Source organism: Ziziphus jujuba, chromosome 12 (genome assembly GCF_031755915.1).
Source record: "Ziziphus jujuba cultivar Dongzao chromosome 12, ASM3175591v1".
NCBI lineage: Eukaryota > Viridiplantae > Streptophyta > Magnoliopsida > Rosales > Rhamnaceae > Ziziphus > Ziziphus jujuba.
In genome coordinates, this window is record NC_083390.1 from 5681515 (window position 1) to 5703510 (window position 21996).

The 21996-nt window shown below is 35.9% G+C and overlaps 1 pseudogene; it reads right to left on the reverse strand.

Annotated features, from left to right (window-relative positions):
* Positions 1 to 6405: 6405 nt before the first annotated feature.
* Positions 6406 to 8183, reverse strand: LOC112493074 (linoleate 13S-lipoxygenase 2-1, chloroplastic-like; annotated as a pseudogene).
* Between the last annotated feature and the right edge of the window lie 13813 nt (positions 8184 to 21996).

Below are 21996 nucleotides of genomic sequence, written 5' to 3' on the forward strand. Positions count from 1 at the left end.
TCTAATTAATATTATAGTTTTAAATTTCTTTTCCTGTCAATGGTTTAAAATCTCTTCCAATTGAAATCCGCCACTTGGCAAATTATTACGACGCCTTCTTTAATTAGTAATTACCATGCTAGAATGTTGGCTACAATGCAGTAGCAGATAGGTGGAATCCAATTGCTTGGAAGATTTAAACCTCCAAATATATATATATATATATATAATGCTGTAATAATAAATGAATAAATAAGAAATTGGAGGGGGTGGTTTAATTGTACCCTGGCCTTATTAGCTTACAACCAAATGATAAGGCTTACTGGTGAATTGTGACGACCCAAAACTCTGTAATTTAACAAATTTCTTATATGCTTTGACTAAACATTTATACATATAATGTTGACTTTTTTATTTTCTGAGAAAAATATTATGAAAAAAAATTCCAACTTTTTAGTGCTAGCCGACAAAACCTAGTGGTAAATCTTTCTTTTAAGAGTTTATCTTGGGTTTAAATTATTGTCACAAATCAAAACAATTTTTCTTATTTACAAAAAAATAAATAAATAAATAAATAAAGAAAGAACGAAAAAGAAATCACTATAGTTAATTTCATGACAAATGTGGTGACTGGGGCTTGTACACCGTTAAAGTCTTGCAAAAAATCTATATTTTCTTAAATTTTATGCCCAAAATAAAAAAAAAAAATCAAACGATGTTAAAAATCTGCTAAAAACCTATTGTTAATTTCATGACAAACGTGGTGACTGGGACTTGAAGTCTTGCAAAAAACCTATATTTTCTTAAATTTTATGCCCCAAAAAAAAAAAACAAATCAAACGATGTTAAAAGTCTGCTAAAAACCTATAGTTAATTTCATGACAAACGTGGTGACTGCGGCTTGTACACTGTTAAAGTCTTGCAAAAAACCTATATTTTCTTAAATTTTATGCCCTAAAAAAAAATAAAAATCAAACAATGTTAAAAATTCTTTTAAAACTAAAAGTTGATAGTTGAAAGGCTGCTAAAGCAAAGATATAGTTGCCTTTAAAGGGAGACAATGCCAAAACATTTGAAAAGGAAAAGGTTGGGGTTCATCATTAGGTGACACATTATTAGTCTAAAGGAATACAAAATAACACAAAAACAAAAACAAAGCCACCAATAGTAATCAAAATCACCAGGCAATGCGTGTGTATGTGCTTGAGCATATGCATGTGCCTTTGTTGGCTAATCACTATTACTTGTAATTTATATATTACATATATTTAGCAAAAGCTGTGTACTTAATTCAGTGACCAAATTAATATAATTAATTACCTTTATTTCGAACAAATTACAGATTAATTTGGTATAAGCGCACGCAGAGATTTTGCATGGCGACGTGTGGTTTTCAAATGACATTAATTAATATTGTAAAATCTGTGTACAAGTAGATATATTCCAAACAATGCTTTTCAATTGAAAAGAACGCTTTGCTCCAAACATTTATATAATACTTTTAAGAAGCAGTGAATCCTTGCAACAACTTTAAAGTATACGATTATATATATATATATATATATAATATGTGTGCTTAGATTTCTTCAACATCTTTTAAAAAAAAAAAAAAAAAAGCTTCCAATTTATTAGTTATTTATGTAAAAACTTTCATTGGGTTAAGAAAAATTATTAACTTTGGGAGCTTAAATTCATATGCATAATAAAATGTCCTTTTTCGAGAAAGAAGGGGCCTGGTGGATGATACAGTCTGAATTACAGAAGAAAAGCTGAAATTATACAAGTACTGTGAATGCCTGAAAGATATGTGTAAACAAAATCAAACGGAGTCAATACAATGTAGCCTCAAATTTTGACATATATATTTTATTGGGTCGTCCTATGCAAAGGTTTTGCAGTGCTATTTGAGGAGGTGGACCGTGCATGGTTAGCCAGATCAATTATTTGCTTAGAAGGAAAAGCTTTAATTATACCTTCTACCCGAAGAAAATAGAAAAAGGAAAAAAAATGTATTCACACATATTAATTTTGGCTGCAGCTCAGGGTCCCCTACAATTCATTTTAATTTAAATTATGTATGTATATATATATATATATATATATATATGTATACACTCTCACGTAATCATCCACCGAACAAAAATAAAGTTATATATAAAATATCTTATCAAATAAACCTTATAATAATATGCCAAGATTTTGAATCGCAACCGTTGGGTATGCTTTATTGGATTGTGTTTATTTTTAAAATTAAATTCAAATGATAGAATTTATTGATTTTTAATATAGTACTATCAGGTCGATTTAACTATACATATATATATATATATATATTCAGACTTAAATAAACTCGGTTTAATGATTTTACCATTATAATTTTTATTATTAACTATTTCATCGCATTCATAGTTGAGATTCACTTTTTATAAATATAATTTTAATATTTAATTAAATACATGTTAAATTACTAATTGATTTTAAAATTTTTATTCTTCACAGCAATTCGAATGCTAATAAAATAATATATAATTCAAGCCTTAACTCTCTCTCTCTCTCTCTCTATATATATATATAGATACATATATTATAAATGTTATATATGTACTGGTAGATGTAATCATAGTGTCTCCATGAGGAAGCAATAAGATAGGTTTGGAGCTTGAGGAATCTGGAAAAAGAAAAAGAGAATGTTTAGTCACTGCAGGTCCACAATATGGCGCATATATTAATCGATACAAATATATTGGAGCCAAAGGACTACTTTTTTGACATTTTAACGTTGACTCTAGAAGATGAGTTTGAGTTTCATGTAAACTCACTTCAAGGTCTTTTTCAATTTAATTCCCTTTTTAGATGGAAATTACTGCTGCTAACATCTTCAATTTTATACTCTTTTTTTTTTTCAGAAAAGAAAAAAAAAAACTTATATTTGTAATTAATATGCACATTTATTGTTTAAACTCTCTAATCATGCAACAAGAAAATTAAAGATGGCAATTCGTGTTCATATGTCTGAGTTCGTATCAACCTATTTAATTATCATTTTAAAATGCTTAACTCGTTTATTAATCGTGTCAGGTATCTAAAACATTAATCCGACTTATTTATAAATAGATCAACCCAACACGACCCATTTAACACAATTACTTTAATAGGTTGTGTTGACCTATTAACCTAAAAATTAACTTATTTATTAAAAATTAACCTATTAATTCAAAATTAATCTATTTATTGAAAATTAACTTGTTTGTTAATATATCTATTCTACTAACTTGAAAATCAAGCTTCTTATTTGAAAATTATTTAAAAATAATAATTAAAAAACAACATAAAAATAATTTAAACACTAAAAAGTTAAGATACAATATTTAAATTTTATAGTAATATATCTTCTAATTATATTTGCAAATCCTAATCTACAGTACATAATTCTCAAATACAAAATAAAGTATAGATATTTTTTTATCTGAATTTTGATCGTGTGGTGAAGAGGAGTTTTGATATGAGTATTTTTTATGTTTTTATTTTTGTTTTATTAAACATTTTTTTTGTCTTTAAAAAATTAATAATAAAAAATTACTTTTATAAAGTTTTTTAATTTATAAATTTTTAACTTATTAAATAACATATTATGGGTAAATAAAATCATAATTTAAAATTAAATTTAAATGGATTGTAATAGGTGTATAATCATATTAGGTTAAAACTGACACTTTTAATAAATGGGTCATAACGTATCAATTTTGAATTAAATAGATTAATCCGAATGATTAATAATCGTATTAAACTAATGGAGTCGATTTATGATCTGAATCCATTTATAATAAACTCAAATTCATTTATTCCGTATTTCATTTTCGAGTTATGGTCCAAATTGCTACCTCTAGAGAAAATAAAATTTCTTTTTGAAGACCCATCCTTTTCGAAGACAACACTGTCCGGATGCCCACCCAAAAAGAAAAAGAAAGAAAATGGAGAGATCTAATTGACCAAAGACCCATTACTTATAATCAAAAGCTTGGTTGAATTGGTTTAGACAAAGCATGCATGAAAATGACTATGACCCATTAGTTGATCCGATGGGTTTGAGAACCCCACAAGAACCAAAGATAAGCTTTTTGAGTCTCGATTCCTTGAAACCTTGAGAGAAAGATAAGGAGCAAACATGTGGAAAAGATTATAAGTTTCATATATATATATATCTATATATATATATTATGTTTGTAGTATTATTATATTACCGTATTTTGTGGGATGTGGGCTTGTTTTCATAAACTCTCTTTTGTCAAAGAATTTTAAGAATAGTTGGTCATGATGATATCTTTGTGAATCCTTGACTTGCTGTTTCGTTTGAGCCTGATTTTGGTCAGCCAACTGAGTGGAATTCTACAATTCAAAGTCTAAAAGGTTAATCTTGAAAGACTTGAGCATAATTATCCCCCATTCCACTTTAATTAAAGATCGATGTGAAATTTTTTTTAAGGTAAGGAAATGAACTAGTGCTATATGTATGAAATGCTTTACGCGGTCGCTAAGAATATAATGTCAAAGGTAAAATAAAATAAAAAGAGCTCAAGTATAAATCACTTTTGAAATTTGAAACGGTAGATTCTATAAAATTATTTCCTTTATTTCCCTGCATTTTCCTAGAAACTGGCTGATATTCTCTTGGATTAGAGATACCTGGACATCGGATTTATTCTTAGAATAGCATCAAACGTCTAAAACTTACAATTTTGGTTTTATAAAAGTGGAATAATAGTAAAGGGTGAAATTCTTCTTTAGACCCACATGAAAAGAAAAGAATAGAATCATGATCAGAAAAGAATGGCAATAGTTTATAGTGTTATAATCATGAATGTAGAACCACAGGAAAAAAAATTCAAAATAAATGGTTATAATAGTAGTGTTATAGACAGATAGATATATATGATAGACAGATAGATATAACCAACATTTTCTGAAAAAGGTGTAATAGCTCATTGAAGCAAAATTCTCTCTGGTTTTTTCAACCTTAGAAGTGTTTTTTTCACACAAAGCACTATTTATTTTGATACTCTTTATTCCTCTATGAGTGAATGATATTTCAAATCGCAAAAGTTTCTTGAAAAGTAGGGAATAAAAAAGAAGTTTATCAAAGGGCTTCCAAGCGTGGAACAGTGATGCTTAGCAATGATTTTGTCCAAGAGGGGCATGGCCAGCTTTCCTAGTTAGAGAAGGGCAAAGAAAATCAAATCCTAAAAAAGGGTTTGCAAATTAAGGGACATTGCCATTGCAGAATGTCGCTGACTGACCCTTTAGACCATGATTTGGGAGAGTTGGTATTGTTGGAGAAAAATAAATAAATAAAAGCAATTTTTTGGCTTTTTTTTCCCCTCTACCAAACATGGCCTTTTTTGGGTGTGTTTGGTGTGGCATGCTTAGGGCATCATCTTCTCATGCGGCCATTTCTCTAAATAACATCATCATGTGCATCATAATAATGTTACTTAAACCAAGTACATAATCTGAATAGGTGAGTCTCTTTGAATTGCTTGTTATGGAGAGTACATGATGATGATGATTAATGATATTTTTGATTTATCACCTCCACATGTAGCTTGAGCATCATCAGCATCCTCATAGAGCTTAGATCATCCCCTTCTCATAAATATATATAAATTTAGTCTCAGAAAGTCTTGCTGCAGGAATCAGGATGGCTCAGTCATTGAAGATATATATGAAATGAGCGGCCCAAGATCAACCATTCGATATATATATTCCATTTTTTATGTATATAGAAAGTATAAACCATTTATTTTGTAATAAACTCTAACTAGCTACTAGGTAGCACCTAAATTCGCAATCTAAGAAGAAAATAATGGCAAAAAAGGAAAAAATAATAATAATTTTGAATTTTGGGGGCCGCTTATGAAATGGGTGGTCTAGCATTAAAAATAATTTGTAATATTCTTCTGAGTTAGGAGCCCATCTCTCTCTCTCTCTCTCTCTCTATATATATATATATATATATATTATGAATATAAAACAATGTTTTGAATATATGGCTTAAACTGGATATGATATGACTAATTCAAATTCTTTAAAAGGTGTTTTAAATTTTTAATCCATCAATTCAATTTTTCTAAATAACCCCATTTAATAAATTCATAGTCCTATGTACTTTTACGAACATTTTTAAATATACCTCCATTAATTCTAAAAGCCAAAGGATCCTAATTACTAAACAAAACTTTCTCCACCGAGATTCTTCATTTCTTTATATTTGATTTTGAAGTAAACTTACTGATCTTTATTCCTTGGTCAAAAACTAAAAGTATATATTTATTTTCAAAATTTAATTTTGATGTCTCTTTTGTAGTTTTAGAAGCGTCCTCAAAATTGTTTCGACTAATTCTACTACTGTCGGCTCGAATGAGGAGAGAGTTTATATGGGTTTTAAGGTGGATTTAGAACATCTTATGCAAGGGTTGTTAAAGCCCATAGAATTTCATGGGTTGTTGTGTTTTTCTTTTTTCTTCCTTTGTTCCTCCTAATCATATGTAGGGTGTTATTCCCGCCTTTGTTGACATGAAAAATCTAGGGGAATTTGGCCCAACGATCCTCTTTTAGAAGGCCTGATGAAATATACCCTCTGCACACGAATAATTTTTGTTTTACCATCAACTTTTTAATACTCCTAAATTATCCTTATTTCATATAAAATCAGGTAAAAATATCAGCTCCACTTTGGTTCTTCAAACCGTTGTTAGCATTCCTTTCGTCAACGATGCCTTCAAACTCCTCAACCTGCCATTGAAGCGTTCGAAGGCGGCCTTTATAACAGGATCTTCATCCCAAGTAGCCTCCGACTGATCGCCAAGGTACTCTTCATCATGGGAATGGTTCGACAGAATATCCAAAACCGCTTGGTTCTGAGAAGGGAAGCACTGCAGAAGCGCCTCTTCGGGTCTCTTCACGAACTTTTGCCAAACTTCGTTCGAGTGTCCCTTGTGGGCATGTTGGTCCTTGCGATCATGGGGCGATTTGGGAAGTAGCCTACGTACCCGTACCGTCCGAAGTTGACTGCTGCATGGTGACCCAACGTCACTCAAACGATGATGGTGATGATGTCTATCAGGTCCTGAGGGGTGTTCAACTCCGGCCACCACGGTTCATCCTTCTTGTCCGCGTGACCTACGGTTCGGATCTCCATCCACCATGCTTGAAGCTCTTCGTCCGGATTTGGGCGTTGTAGGAGTAGTAGTGGTTAAAGTAGTCGAAGACCCATTGTTTGATGGAATCCCATAGGATCAAACCGTCGTGGGCAAAAGGGTAGTCTTCAATTGTTAGCTTGAGACCGTGTGGAGCAATTGGATCTTCTACGGCCAATCCCCTGCCAAAGAATCCCAATTAATTAATTAACTAATAATACCCATCATAAATATTTAATTTAATTATCAAGATTCAAGATTTTTATAATTGATTAATAAAAAAATTAATCACCTGCTGATAAAGTCAGCTGACAAGGTTTGGATATCGAACTACCACTAGTTGTCATAGGCAACAGAACAATATCCACAGCAATATCTATAATATACACAGCAATATCCATGTATCAAGCCTTTTTTTTTTTTTTTTTTTTTGGGGGGGGCAAATAAACCAATTAAAAAAAATACACATATAACTAAGGTGGGGATGCTTTTTCATGGAGAAGGAAGAAAGCTAAAAGAAGAAAGCTAAATGAAGAAAGCAGAGGTTTTCTTATTTTCAATGGGAGGGATTATCTGTGGAACGATGGAAGAAAGAGTGCAGGAATTGGGAACTGGCGTGGGTCTCTCGTAGAAAAAACAGGGCAAAAAAAAAACAAGGACACTCAAGTTATTTTAAATTTTTATTAGGGACAAAATAAGTATAGAAGGGTAAATAAAAAAAGTATGAATTCCCCAAAAATCTATAGATAAGATAGTGCTAACCATGAGCACTGGGCTATGATCCAAATTGGGCTACAGAGACTTCCCTGCCCTTTAAAAGCTTTAAAAATAGCCCAGGTGACTCGATAGTTGTCCAATTGGACCATAAAGTTCAGATTGGGAATGGTCCATGAGGGTCCAGCTTTTTAGAAAGGACATATATGTTTGTTACTGAACAGTGCCATTATAAACAGAGAAGGCCAGAGACAAAGCTGCAAAGCGAAGTCTCATATATAGAATACGAAAACCCATCCTTATTTTATTTTACTTTTTTTTTTTTTTAAGGAAAAATTATCAATAAGCCCTATTAGGTAAATTACACAATTCCTTTCTTAGTTTCAAATTTTTTCATACACACCTTCTTTTTTTAAAAAAATTGCACATACTTATCTTGTCTTATCTTGTCCATTGCCATTTCACTTTTTTTTTTTTTTTTTTCCCTCTTGTTCTATTGATATCATCTCTAATTTAATCACCATATTTTATAATGTAAAATGCTTGAAGTTTTTTAGTCATATTTTTTCAGAAGTCATTCATCATAAAATTATTAATTACCGCACTTCAGAGTGTATAAGATATCATACTCTAGAGTGTATGAGTTTTTTTGTTTAGATTTCACAATAGATCACCTATCATAAGATTTCTTTCATTGGAGCATGCTTAATATCAATTTTTTTTTTGAATTTTAAAGCTAACTATTTTTAAAAAGCTTTAGTTGTTAAGAAAGTGACAATTTTATCTTTAATCTATTACTGTTCTATATTTAGGCAATGTGGATTAGACACCAAGTAGTTTTTGTCAATAGGTAGCTACAAATAATCTACACCTACTTACACTTATCCTGACAGTATCAAATTGGTTTATTTTTATCGTCAAAATCTACTATAGTATATTGTTCATTAAACTTGCCCTTTTGATCCTGCATCCTTTAGATTTATAGATCTTACAAAATGCTCTCTCATAATTTCAATTTTCTTTCATAAAGTACCATTTCTTTAATCAAACTTTGGAATATGATGGTTACTATGGTTTAATAATAACAAAATTACCCTCAGTATATTCTATCCAAAAAAAAAAAAAAAATTACCCTCAATATAAGTTAAGAAAAATAAAAATTAGGTTAAATTGCATTTTAATACCATCCATTTTTACCTTGTTTTCATTTTGGAGTCCATAAGTTTTTTCTTTTAACATTTAATACCCTAAGTTTGAAAAACTTACACTTTAGTCCAAATATGTTAAATTTAAAAAACTTACACTTATATCCAAATCTGTTCAATTCTAACAGAATTCGTTAAAATGGTCACGTGCTACTCACATGACATGAATTATCCCTAAAAATTGAGTTTTTTTTTTAATTATTTTATCTTTTCATTTTTCCCATAAAAAAATAAATTAATAAAAAACAAAAGCTAAGGAAACTCACCATTTTAAACAAAACAATACCTCCACTGATCTTGGCTGACTGCCCACTGGTAACCTGTCAGGCCTTTAGCTCCTCGACATGGCCAAGGCTTGGTTGGTCTTGCACCATGCCAAGGCGAGAGTGGGTGTGTTTGTGATGGGCACAACCTTGGCAAGCAAGGCATGATGATGTGCTGTGTTGGTGCACAGTAAGGCACAGGATGGGTTGATGCCCAGCATGCCTTAGTGGATGGCATGTTGGTGGTGCATGGCAGATGTGCGGGTTGGCTAAGTGTTGGCACGGAGTGGTGCCAGGGTACAGCGTGGCCCACCCACACAACAAGGGCTAACATGCATGTGTGCGTGTGCAAGGGATCGTGCAGCTGTGTGGCTTCGGGCAGGTGTGCGGAGCATGTTGGGCGCACACACATATATGAATGTCAGGCAGACGGGCAGCTCCTAATGCAGGCATGCCGAGCATATTGGGCACGAGCACGGACGTGGGTGGCAGGTGCACGGGCAGTGTCTGACACATACGCGGGCTGGTGTTGGCGCGCCTATGCAGGGGCGCGAAGTGTTGGCGCGCAGCCTTGCTTGGGTGCGGGCTGGTGGCTATGTGGCGTGCATGCAGGCAGGCTGTGGAACGGTTGTGTGTGTGTGTCTTGACTGACTTGGATGAGCGGTTTCCAGCAGTTATGGGCGGTTAGACCTGCTGGGTGTCTTGGTGGCATACATCCAAGGGTGTTGGAGATCCTATCCCTAGAGGTGGCATATGGTGGCATGTCACAGCATGCCATGGGCAATTGAGGGAGGCAACTGCAAGGCCAGGTGGCTTAATTTGGCTGGTCCAGCATACCCAAGGCAGGTAGGGTTGTTAACTGCAAGTTTTGGTGTTTGTATTGCTGGAGCTATGCTTGAGACACCAAGAGAGAATTATGTGGTGATCCTTGCATGGTTCTAGGCCGGTTTCCTTGTTCTTATTGAGTAAAGAAAAGGTTGGGGGTGACCCCATAAATATTGTGTGTGCATTGTATTGCTATTGCTTTGTGATTGCTTTGAGACTCTTGTGCGTGTGTGTGATAACCTCAATCGTGAGTGAGTGTTCGAGTAGGCTAACTAAGGAAGAGACTCTTCGGCCGCACAGTGATTGAAAATTTAACATTGAATTTTAGTCCTGTGACATTTGGTATCAGAGCCTGGTTATGGCTGGTGGCGCGGCGGTGGAGGCCCTGCGTGAGAGGGTGGCACGCCTGGAGAACTATCTCAGTGCCCCCCCATCTGATGCATCGGTGAGTATCTCGGTGCAGATGGAACAATTTGCTGCGAATTTGGAGTCCCTTTCTCAGAGTGTTGCTTCTTTCATTACGAAGACGCATGAGAAGCAATCGGCCTTAATGGAGGATATGGAGACTTTCACAGGTGCTATGAAGGTCCAGTTGCAGGCCATGGAAGAAGAATTTGTTGTGTTTCATAGATCTGCACATAGCACACCTTCTTCTTTGTCGATTGAGACCCTTCCCTCGAAGATTAAAGTTCCTGATCCAAAGCCTTTTAATGGGGCTAGAGATGCGAAGGAACTGGAGAACTTTCTGTGGGACATGGAGCAATATTTCAATGCTGCCCATTGCCAAGACCACGAGAGAGTGATGGAGACTAGCATGTATTTGACAGGAGATGCTAAACTTTGGTGGAGGACACGTTTGCAAGATGATGACAATGCAAACAGACCAAAGATACAGATGTGGGAGGTCTTGAAGAAGGAATTGAAGGATCAATTCCTGCCTTACAACACGGCTTGGGTTGCTAGGGAATCCTTGAAGAAACTCAAACATATTGGCAGTATTCGGGACTATGTGAAGGAATTCAGTTCGTTGATGTTGGATATTAAGAACATGTTGGAGGAAGATAAACTCTTTAATTTCTTTTCTGGCTTACAAGGATGGGCACAAGCGGAGTTGAGAAGGCAAAGGGTAAAACTTTACCCGCTGCCTTTGCTGCCACAGATGGTTTGTTGGATCTCAAATACATGGGTTCATCATCATCCTCTAATGAAAATAACAAAAAGAAGAATGGTGATGGCAAGAAATCCAAAGGAGGCAAAAATGGAAATCGATGGAGGAAGCAAAAGGATGATGAGTCATCCAAATCCAAGAAAACGAATCAGTTTGGTGGGAAATCAAAGAACAACACCAAGAATAATGTTGGCTACTTCATACCCTATAGAGCACGTGATTGTCCAAAGAAGGAGAAGACTAATGCTCTAGTAGCTGAGGATGGAAATAGCGATGTTAGTGAATCTACTCCTTTGAGAGTTGCCCCTCTTCAATTAATGAACGTGGTGACCGTCAAGGAATCGAAGTTGCAGCATGGACTTTTCTATGTTGTAAAAGATTAATGGAAAGGAGGTGATGGATACGGGTGCTACACATAATTTTGTAGCACAGAAGAGATTCAAAAATCTAGGTTTGAGTGTTACCCAACACTCAAGTCGGATCAAGGCCCTTAACTCCACTGCACAACCTGTGTGTGGCATGACGGTAGCAAATTTGAAGATTAGTAGTTGGGATAGTGAGTGCAGTTTCATGGTGGTTCCCCTAGATGATTTTGATGTGATATTGGGCAATGCAAAGGTGACCTTGATGCCTTATAAGAAAGGAATTGTTATTTCTGGTGGTATGTGTCCATGCTTTGTGGAATGCACTTTGGCTGGGAAAGTGCATGGGAAGAAGCAGCAAAAGATGATTTTTGCCCTGCAGTTGGAGAATGGTTTGAAGAAAGGTGTGGATACCTTTGTGGTAGCGTTAGTGGAGGTCAAACCTGACCAGAATGTGGAAGTGCCAAATGCAGTGGTTGGCATATTAGAGGAGTTTGCGGATGTGATGCCTCCTCAATTGCCAAAGAAACTTCCACCACGCCAAGCATTTGATCATAAGATCGATTTGGAACCTGGTGCAAGACCCCCTGCTCGTGCTCCTTGTCAAATGGATCCATCGGAATTGGTTGAGCTGCGAAGGCAATTGGATGAGTTGATTGATGCCGGTTGAATTCAACCATCCAAGGCCTCGTACGGTGCTCCTGTTTTATTCCAAAAGAAACAGGATGGTTCATTGAGGATGTGTGTAGATTACAGGGCTTTGAACAAGATAACTGTGAAGAACAAGTACCCGATACCTAATGTCCAGGATTTGTTTGATCGGTTGTCCAAAGCTTCTGTTTTTACAAAGTTAGACTTGCGGTCAGATTATTGGCAGGTGCGGATTGCGGAAGATGATGAACAAAAGACAGCATGTGTGACAAGGTATGGCTCGTATGAGTTCCTTGTGATGCCCTTTGGTGTCACCAATGCCCCCGCCACATTCTGTAACTTTATGAATGATGTATTGTATGAGTTCCTGGATCAATTTGTGGTGGTTTATCTGGACGATATTGTCATATACAGTGAAAGCCTCTCACATTGAGCATTTGAGGATGGTGTTTGCTAGGATGAGGCAACATCAACTGTATGTGAAGAAGGAGAAATGTGAGTTCTGTTGCTTAGAAGTAATGTTCCTTGGTCACTGGATTGGCCAAGGACAAATTCGAATGGATAGCAAGAAGGTGCAAGCAATCATGGAGTGGGTTCCTCAAACAAAAGTTGCTGATTTGCTGTCTTTCTTGGGACTAACTACCTATTATCGTCGGTTTATTGAAGGTTATTCCAAGAAGTTGAGCCCTCTTACAAATTTGCTGAAGAAGGATGCTAAATGGGTATGGGATGAGAGGTGCCAGAAGTGCTTTGAGAAGATCAAATAGGCTATCTCTACAGAACCTGTTTTGAAGTTGCCTGATTTTAGTATGCCGTTTGAAATGCATATAGATGCTTCGGATAGGGCAATTGGTGGCGTGCTGGTGCAGCGTGATCACCCAATTGCAATTGAGAGTCGGAAGCTTAAAAAAGTAGAGCAGCGATATTCAGCACATGAGAAAGAAATGACAGTGGTGGTTCATTGTCTTGATGTTTGGAGGCATTACCTACTGGGTACCAAGTTTACTGTGGTGACTGATAATGTGGCCAACACATTTCAAAACACAGAAGAAGTTGATCCCAAAACAGGCACGATGGTAGGAATATCTTGGTGAATTTGATTTTGATTGGGTACATCATCTCGGAAGGCAAAATTAGGTTGCAGATGCCTTGAGTAGGAAGGAAGTGCATGCATATGTTGCTGCAATTTCCCATGTCGAATCAGATTTTCTGGAGCGGATTAAGGAGCAAAGCTTGAAGGATGCTGCATATATCAAGCTTGCTAAGGAAATCTAAGAGGGCTTGGTACAGAGATATTGGCTTGAGAGGGATCTTATTTATGCCAAGGGTGGTAGATTGTTTGTCCCTGCTGGTGGTAGTATAAGGCGAGAGTTGCTGCGTGAGACTCATGACTCTCTTTAGGCTGGCCATCCAGGTGTGGAACGCATGGTGGCGTTGCTGGCCAGGTCCTATTATTGGCCTAAGATAGAGCAGGATGTGGAAGCATATGTATGAACTTGTCTGGTGTGTCAACAAGACAAATTGAAGAATAAGAAGGCAGCTGGTCTGTTACAGCCATTACCCATTCCAGAGAAACCTTTCCAGTCTATCTCTATGGACTTCATTGTGGGATTACCAAAGGTTGAGGGATGAGATAAATACTGGTGGTAGTGGATAGGTTCTCTAAATATGCCCTGTTCATTGCTGCACCACATGCATGCCCTGTCGATGTTGCTGTTGAATTGTTTCACAAGCATTTGGTGAAATACTTTGGTATACCGGAGGATATAATCAGTGACCGGGATGCCCGTTTTACTGGAAGGTTTTGAACTGTGTTGTTCAAGTTGTTGGGGTCGGAATTGAAGTTCTCTACTGCAAGCCATCCCCAAACCAATGGACAGATGGAACGTGTGAATGCTTTGCTAGAAGACTACTTAAGGCACTTTGTGACTGCAAGTCAGAAGAATTGGGTAGGTTTACTTGATGTTGCCCAATTCAGCTATAATGTACAAAGATCATCTTCTACAGGTTTAAGCCCTGCAGAGTTGATATTTGGAAGACAGCCAATGACGCCTCAAGCAGTGGTGAGGCAGAAGCGTAACGATGCATATCCAGCAGCCTATCGGTTTATATATGAGAAGCAGGATTTGTTGGAACAAGCTCGGGACAGCTTGGCAAAGGCTTCTAGGCAGATGAAAAAGTATGCAGACTCCAAGAGAAGACTTGTTGACTTCCAGGTGGGGGAGAAAGTGTTGTTAAAATTGACCCCACAAATTCAAAAGCAACTTATTGGTACTGGTGTGCATCGAGCATTGGTGCACAAATATGAAGGGCCATTTGAGATAATGAAGAAGGTTGGGAATGTGGTTTATCGATTGTTGTTGCCAGATAGGATGAAGATTCATCCAACTTTTCATGTGAGTTTCCTGAAGCCATTTCATGAGGATGTTGATCATCCAGATAGAGTGCAAGCAAAGAGAGCCCCTCCTGTGGTGAGGAAACAGTTTGACAAGGATGTGGAGAAGATCCTTGCTCATAGAACCAAGGGGTATAGCAAGAAGACATGGAGGACAGATTTTCTTATACATTGGAGGGGAGAGTCAGAGGCTGATGCTACTTGGGAGAGAGATGCAACATTGTGGCAGTTTGAGAAGCAGATTGGGGAGTACCTGAAGCTAAACTCGATGAGGACATCGTCTGTTTCACGTGGGGCAGGTTTGTCAGGCCCTTAGCCTTTCGACATGGCCAAGGCATGGTTGGTCTTACACCATGCCAAGGCGAGAGTGGGTGTGTCTGTGATGGGCACAACCTTGACAAGTAAGGCATGGTGATGTGCTGTGTTGGTGCACAGCAAGGCATGGCATGGGTTGATGCCCAGCGTGCCTTAGTGGATGGCATGTTGGCGGTGCATGGCAGATGTGCGGGTTGGCTAAGTGCTGGTACGGAGTAGTGCTAGGGTACAACATGGCCCACGCACACAGCAAGGGCTAACATGCATGTGTGCGTGTGCAAAGGATCATGCAGCTATGTGGCTTCGAACAGGTGTGCGGAGCATGTTGGGCGCGCACACAGAGATGAGTGTCAGGCGCACGGGCAGCACCTGATGCAGGCGTGCGGAGCATGTTGGGCGCGCGTGCGGATGTGGGTGGCACGAACAAGGGCAGCGCCTGACACATGCGCGGGCTAGTGTTGGCGCGCCTGCCCGAGGGAGCGAAGTGTTGGCGTGCAGCCTTACTTGTGCGGGAGCTGGTGGCTGCATGGCGTGCATGCAGGCAGGCTCCGAAACGGTTGTGTATGTGTGTCTTGGCTGACTTGGATGAGCGGTTTCCAGCAGTTATGGGCAGTTAGACCTGCTGGGTGTCTTGGTGGCATACATCCAAGGGTGTTGGAGATCCTGTCCCTAGAGGTGGCACATGGTGGCATATCACAGCATGCCATGGGCAATTGAGGGAGGCAACTGCAAGGCCAGGTGGCTTAATTTGGCTGGTCCAGCATACCCAAGGCAGTTAGGGTTGTTAACTACAAGTTTTGGTGTTTGTATTACTGGAGTTATGCTTAAGACACCAAGAGAGAATTATGTGGTGATCCTTGCATGGTTCTAGGCCGGTTTCCTTGTTCTTATTGAGTAAAGAAAAGGTTGGGGGTGACCCCGTAAATATTGTGTGTGCATTGTATTGCTATTGCTTTGTGATTGCTTTGAGACTCTTGCGCGTGTGTGTGAGAACCTCAATCGTGAGTGAGTGTTTTAGTAGGCTGACTAAGGAAGAGACCCTTAGGCCGCACAATGGTTGAAAATTTAACATTGAATTTTAGTCCTTTGACATAACCCATGCCCCTCCATCTTTCACTCACGGCTTTCATTGTTATGCATAGGGGTGGGCATGGATTGAATTGGTTCAATTTTTGACCAAAATATAATTCAATTCATACTGTTCGGTTTACATGATAGAGAATCCAATTCAAACCATTGAAACTTTAAATCCAAATCAAACCAATTCATTTATGATTTGTTTGATTTGTATTGCTTAATCGGTTTGAAACTTACTAGTCTATAAATATATAATACAAATTAAAAATATTCCAAACATAAAATATAAATAATAAATTATAATTATCCAAACATAAAATACATTTAGAAGAATAATCCAATATAAAATAAAATATAAAATTGCAATCTATAATATCCAGTAACACTCGTCAATATTAAAACAAAAAAAACAAAAAAACATTCTTCAACACACAATTTGATAAATGACTTCATTACATATGATACATTATCATGGGCGTTGTCGTCCTAAAGTTATTGTTATAATAATTTTTAATATAAGAAAGAAGGGAATGCGGTGCCTTGAACCATTTTATAAGTGCGGATTAAAATTTTCATATCATATAACAGAAAAAAGAAAGAAAGAAATTGTAACAAACACAAATTCAATAAAAATCAAAAATCCAAAATCCAAAACCATTTCTAATCAAACCGATAGAAAATTAATTCAAAAGCTTGGAGGCAATTTTGTAAATAGGATAAACATCGATGGTGACACATTCAAGTTGGTCTGGCGAAAGTGATTCATCACCATTCCAATCTTTACAAGCCACCACTATATTCCTCTCCTCAACAACATCAATTTTCAAAATCCCACACCAGTAATGAACTAAATGTTACATAAATGAAGAGATAGAAAACTATGAAGGATAAAACACCAATTTTAGTAATAAACAAAGACAAAAACCTGAAATAGAATCCTAATTGACCACAAGCAATGATGCTGTTACCCGTGATTAACGTTCTCACATGGATCATAAGCAACACTCTTCATCATTATCATCATCAAAATGTTATTAAGAGAAGAAATTGACAAATCTGAACTTTGTTGTAGAAGCAGATGCCGTGAGTCCATGACTTGTGAGTTTTGAAGCAGCAACTGGTGCGGTGGTGCCGAGTTTTGATACAAGCAGCAACTGGTGTGGTGGTGGTGGTGCCGAGTTTTGATACAAGCAACAACTGGTGCGGTGGTGCCGAGTCTTGAAAAGCAGAGAATGAACTTGGTTAATGGTTGGTTATGGACCTATGGTGGTGGGGGCAGCGGCAAGGCAAGGCATGTTTAGGGTTTCATTGAATTGGGGATATGTAACATATAAAAAAAATATTAAAAATTAATATGTTAAAAAAATATTAAAAATTAATATATAAGAATAAAAAAATATAAAAATTTTTAATTATATTATATATGGTATGGATTTGATTGGATTGGATTTGATTGAGTTTATATCTCCAATCCTAAATCAATCCAATTCAAATAATTTTTGATATTTTGAACTTAATAAAATCCAATTTATGTAAAAATCTAATCCAAACCACTAAAAATGAATTAAATCAGATCCTGCGCCCTTAGCGGGAGCTGCTTAATTTGACCGGAGCTACGTGAAAACTCATTGCGAGACCCGACCGTAGAAGCGCTAGCTTCGAAGGCCCCCATCAACAACCTCAAATACTGCTACCTCAAAGATCGTCCACAACTGAAAGCGAAACCCGAGCTAATGATAGAGGCAAGAACGAACACTTTCTGGCCAGGCCTTACTATAACCAGCCTCACAGATCCCACTCAATCTTTTACACCAATGTATCGTACTCTCTCGACCAGGTCATCATAAAAAAATACTACTAAATCTTTCCGAAATGAGAGAAGGAGGGAAGGCGCACTACGAGTTGGATTGAATTTTATCCACCTCTAATTGAATTATGCATAGCTCCACCACCATGTTAAATCCTACTCTCTCACTTTTCATGACAATGGTGGATCAGCAACATTGTAGCTGGACCCAGACAATCCATTCAATTTTGGTCTCTTAATTTGTGCCCAACTTCTTTCTCAATCTACAGCAACATTGCTTAATTTCCTCCACCTTCGTTAAATAGTGATTATAGCTTTTCTCCATCTTGGTAGACCATACATATATTAGATGAAAATCCACCATGTAATCCAGAGAGGAAAGAAATAAATTAAAAAAAAAAAAAAAAACATTAAGATAGGTAAATTAAGCAAAACAATACCAAAGAAATACCTAAATTGATGTATTTTTTTTCTGTATAATAAACCAATGCTGAACACAAAAGTTGAGGTAGAAAAATTCAGTAAAAATATTGTGAATCGGATGGTATTCTAATTGTAATCTTAATTTTTCCTACTACGTTAGTGTAGGCCTTCCTATGGCTCTGCTTGATGCTTTGAGAACAGAGGAGCTTATTGAAAATTTCTCTCTTTTCTTCTTTTTCTTCTTCTCTCTCTAGAAATCATACTAGAGGCTTCAACATTTACAGAGTATATCATATTGAGAAGACGCAGAAGCCTATTCATCCAACCCATTTCAAAAAAAGATGCAAACCCACGACAAATCTCATCTTTGTCCATCAATGCCTCATCTTTCACACCCACTTAGTGCTGTCTAAAACCATCATTATCAGTGATGACTACAACGCCGCCATAGTTTGCGAAGCTACTCTGACGATCCCCGCGTTGTTGCTTTGGAGGTTAAGATCGAGACGATCAGACGGTGGTGAATAGATTGGGTGGTCGCAGAAGAAGCAAGAAGACGGAGAAGAAGAATTAAACAGTGAGAATAGATTGGGTGGCTGCAGAAGAAGCAAGAAGACGCAGAAGAAGGAGCGGACAAGAAGAATTAAACGGTGAGTTTTGATTTTTTTTTTTCCATCAAAACAATTCCAGAAATTGAAAAAAAATTTTAAAAAATCAAATAATTGATCACGTGGGTATGTGATAACTTTATAGACGGAATCTATGTGGTTTTGACAGAAATGGTAATAAGTGTTAAAAAAAATTTTGCAGCCTATGTATAAGTTAATGAAAATAAAGCACTAAAATGCAATTTAGCCTAAAAAATAATTACTTCAGTCTCTTTTGAAGTTATTTTTCAGATAAATTACATAAATTCCTTTTCTTTCAAGTTTTTTTTTTTCCCTCAACAAATTATCATTTCTTTTATCAAACTTTAAAATATGATGGTTAACATGGTTTTATAATAACAAAATTGCCCTCAAAGTAATATAAAAAATAAAATAATTATTCCAATCTCTTTTTCAATTATTGTATAAAGGGATAATATTATCAAGTCTTTAAATTATATTGTATGTGACATTTTAATCTCTAAATTATTTTTTGTAATAATTGCATCTTAAACTCTTTAAAACAATGCACCGTTGATCCTAAATATAAATTTTATCTGAATATTTAATAGAATATACACATGTTTCTCATGTACCAATTTTATGAAGGCGTTAAAGTCATTTTAATTTAGCAATCCTTTGTATCTCTATCACCGTCATAGATCATGAAGAACAGTCGTAGATCATGAACTCCGCAATCGTAGTTTTGAAATTCATAACCATGGATTGAAAAAAAAAATTTCAATTCTAAAGATCTCATTAATTCAAAACATTCTATTAATTTACAAAATAGAAAAAATTCAAAACTACTTTTATGCAACTTCATCATATAATGTTGCAATAAAAAAATACAGATAACTCAATATTCAAATTCAAATTAATTAACAGAATTGGATAAAAATAAAGATATTAGATATCAAATTTAATCAATTCCCCCCCCAAAAAAAAAATCAAATTTAATCCTTTTTTTAAAAAAAAAAAAACCAAATGTACTCTTTAAAAATATATCAAATTTCTCCAAATTAATATCCAATGCAATAAATTGCCTAACAAAAAGGATAAAACCTACAAATCCATTTCTTCTCTCTCCTAATATTTATCATCCATCAAAAATCAACTTTTCAAAATTCACAATATCCTCCTTATATGGATGCATATCTCTCCACCACCTGCTTCCCAGCGACCCCATGGCATCTGGAGTTGAAGTCGACATGGAGCTTGAGTGTATCCTAGGTTTAGTAGCCTTTTTGCCTTTGATGAAGTCTTTAGTGTACCGATGATCACACTAGACAAGTAGCCATAACCAGTATTTACCAAAAAAATACCCATAACCGGTGCAATATCAAACGTTATAGCCCCAAGAGCGATGGAGTTTGGCCTGATGAAAACTGAAAAGATGTTCCGGAAAGGACATACACATGGTTATTGAGTAGAAATGACCTTTGACACTTTCATAAAATTGGCATATGAGATGCATGTGCAAATGCTGTTAAGTATTTGAATAGAATTTGAATTTACAACCAACGCTATATTGTTTTAAAAAGTTGGAAATTTTTAATTGTCACAAAAAATGGTTTGGGAACTAAAATATCACATAGCATATAGTTTAAGTACTTTTGATGATATTATCCCTTCTATAAATAAATTTATTTGTCAAAAAATTAAAATAAACTATAAAAATTTGTTTATTTTTAAAATATCTTTATTCGTATATGTTAATTTAAGAGCAAATTATAAAAATCCCACTGAATTTTTAACTTTAATATTTTATATTAAAGGTATTTTTGTCTTTATAAAAAATTTAAAGTTTGTTGACCACCAAACGAAATATGTGCAATTTTTAAAAAATGAAAAATGTATATGTAAAAACCTGAAACTAAAAGGGGAGTTCATGCAATGTACCCTACAACGAAGGACCTGCGATATTATGCTGTTTTGGCAGAGCAGCCTGTAAACGTCGAAGAATACGTACGAAGGACTTAAAAGGAAACCAATATTGATACTAATTTGGATATTTGATTCACCTAAGATCACCACTGATGGTGGTGAGCTTAAAGTTACAGCTCAATTGCTTAGGAAGCCCTTCTGACTTCTGAGCGTGTCTTTGGACTCCTCTACAATTGTCCCGTTTCACTCTTGTACGTTTTATTCTCTTTCAAAGAGAAAAGAATGATGATATAACCATTGAGTTTGAAAGAAGTTAGGAAACTGCTTGTTGATTATGGGGATGAAGGGTACAGTTATGAGCAAAGACGCAGTAGGATTTACCATATTCTTGGCTTTGTGGTTGTTTGAGCATCTATTGATTGAAAAACCACCTTATTTATTTATTTTAAAATAAAAATCTTAGTTCTTCAAGGAAAAAGCGAAAAAGGTAGCGGAGACATGAAGTTTGCTATTTTCCCATCTTGGCCGCCAGCCCATTATCGTCCACTATCTAGGATAAACCAAAATTTTCAATATTTCATGATATCCTATGTTTCCTGAATCTTTGACTTGCTGTCCTTGTCCAAGAGATATAGCAGAAAACTCAAGTGGGGCATAAATGATTCAAGTTTTATATCGAAAAGCGAATCGTTTCAGTGTCTTTATATTAGGCCCACTTTTGATTACAAAGTCAGATTTCGGGGTAGGTAAGCGGCGAAACCTGATTTTTTATATATATCATGGAATGCCACAAACATATTTGTTTAATTTGATTCAAATTTTATACAGAAATTGCCAAATTGGCAATAACTAGACCAAAATGATAGCGAGATAAAAGCATTTATTTTGATTAGGCACCAAACTCAAAACATGAAAACCATTTCGTTTTTAGCTCGTGGATTTGGAAGAAAACCCATGAACATCAACTTGCTTTGGTACTGGTACCAATTCTATCTTTTGAACTTAGAAAGAGAATTAGGATGGCGATTTTGTCTTTACACTACATGCAAAGACCTTATTCTCTTATTAATTATCTCTTTTTCATG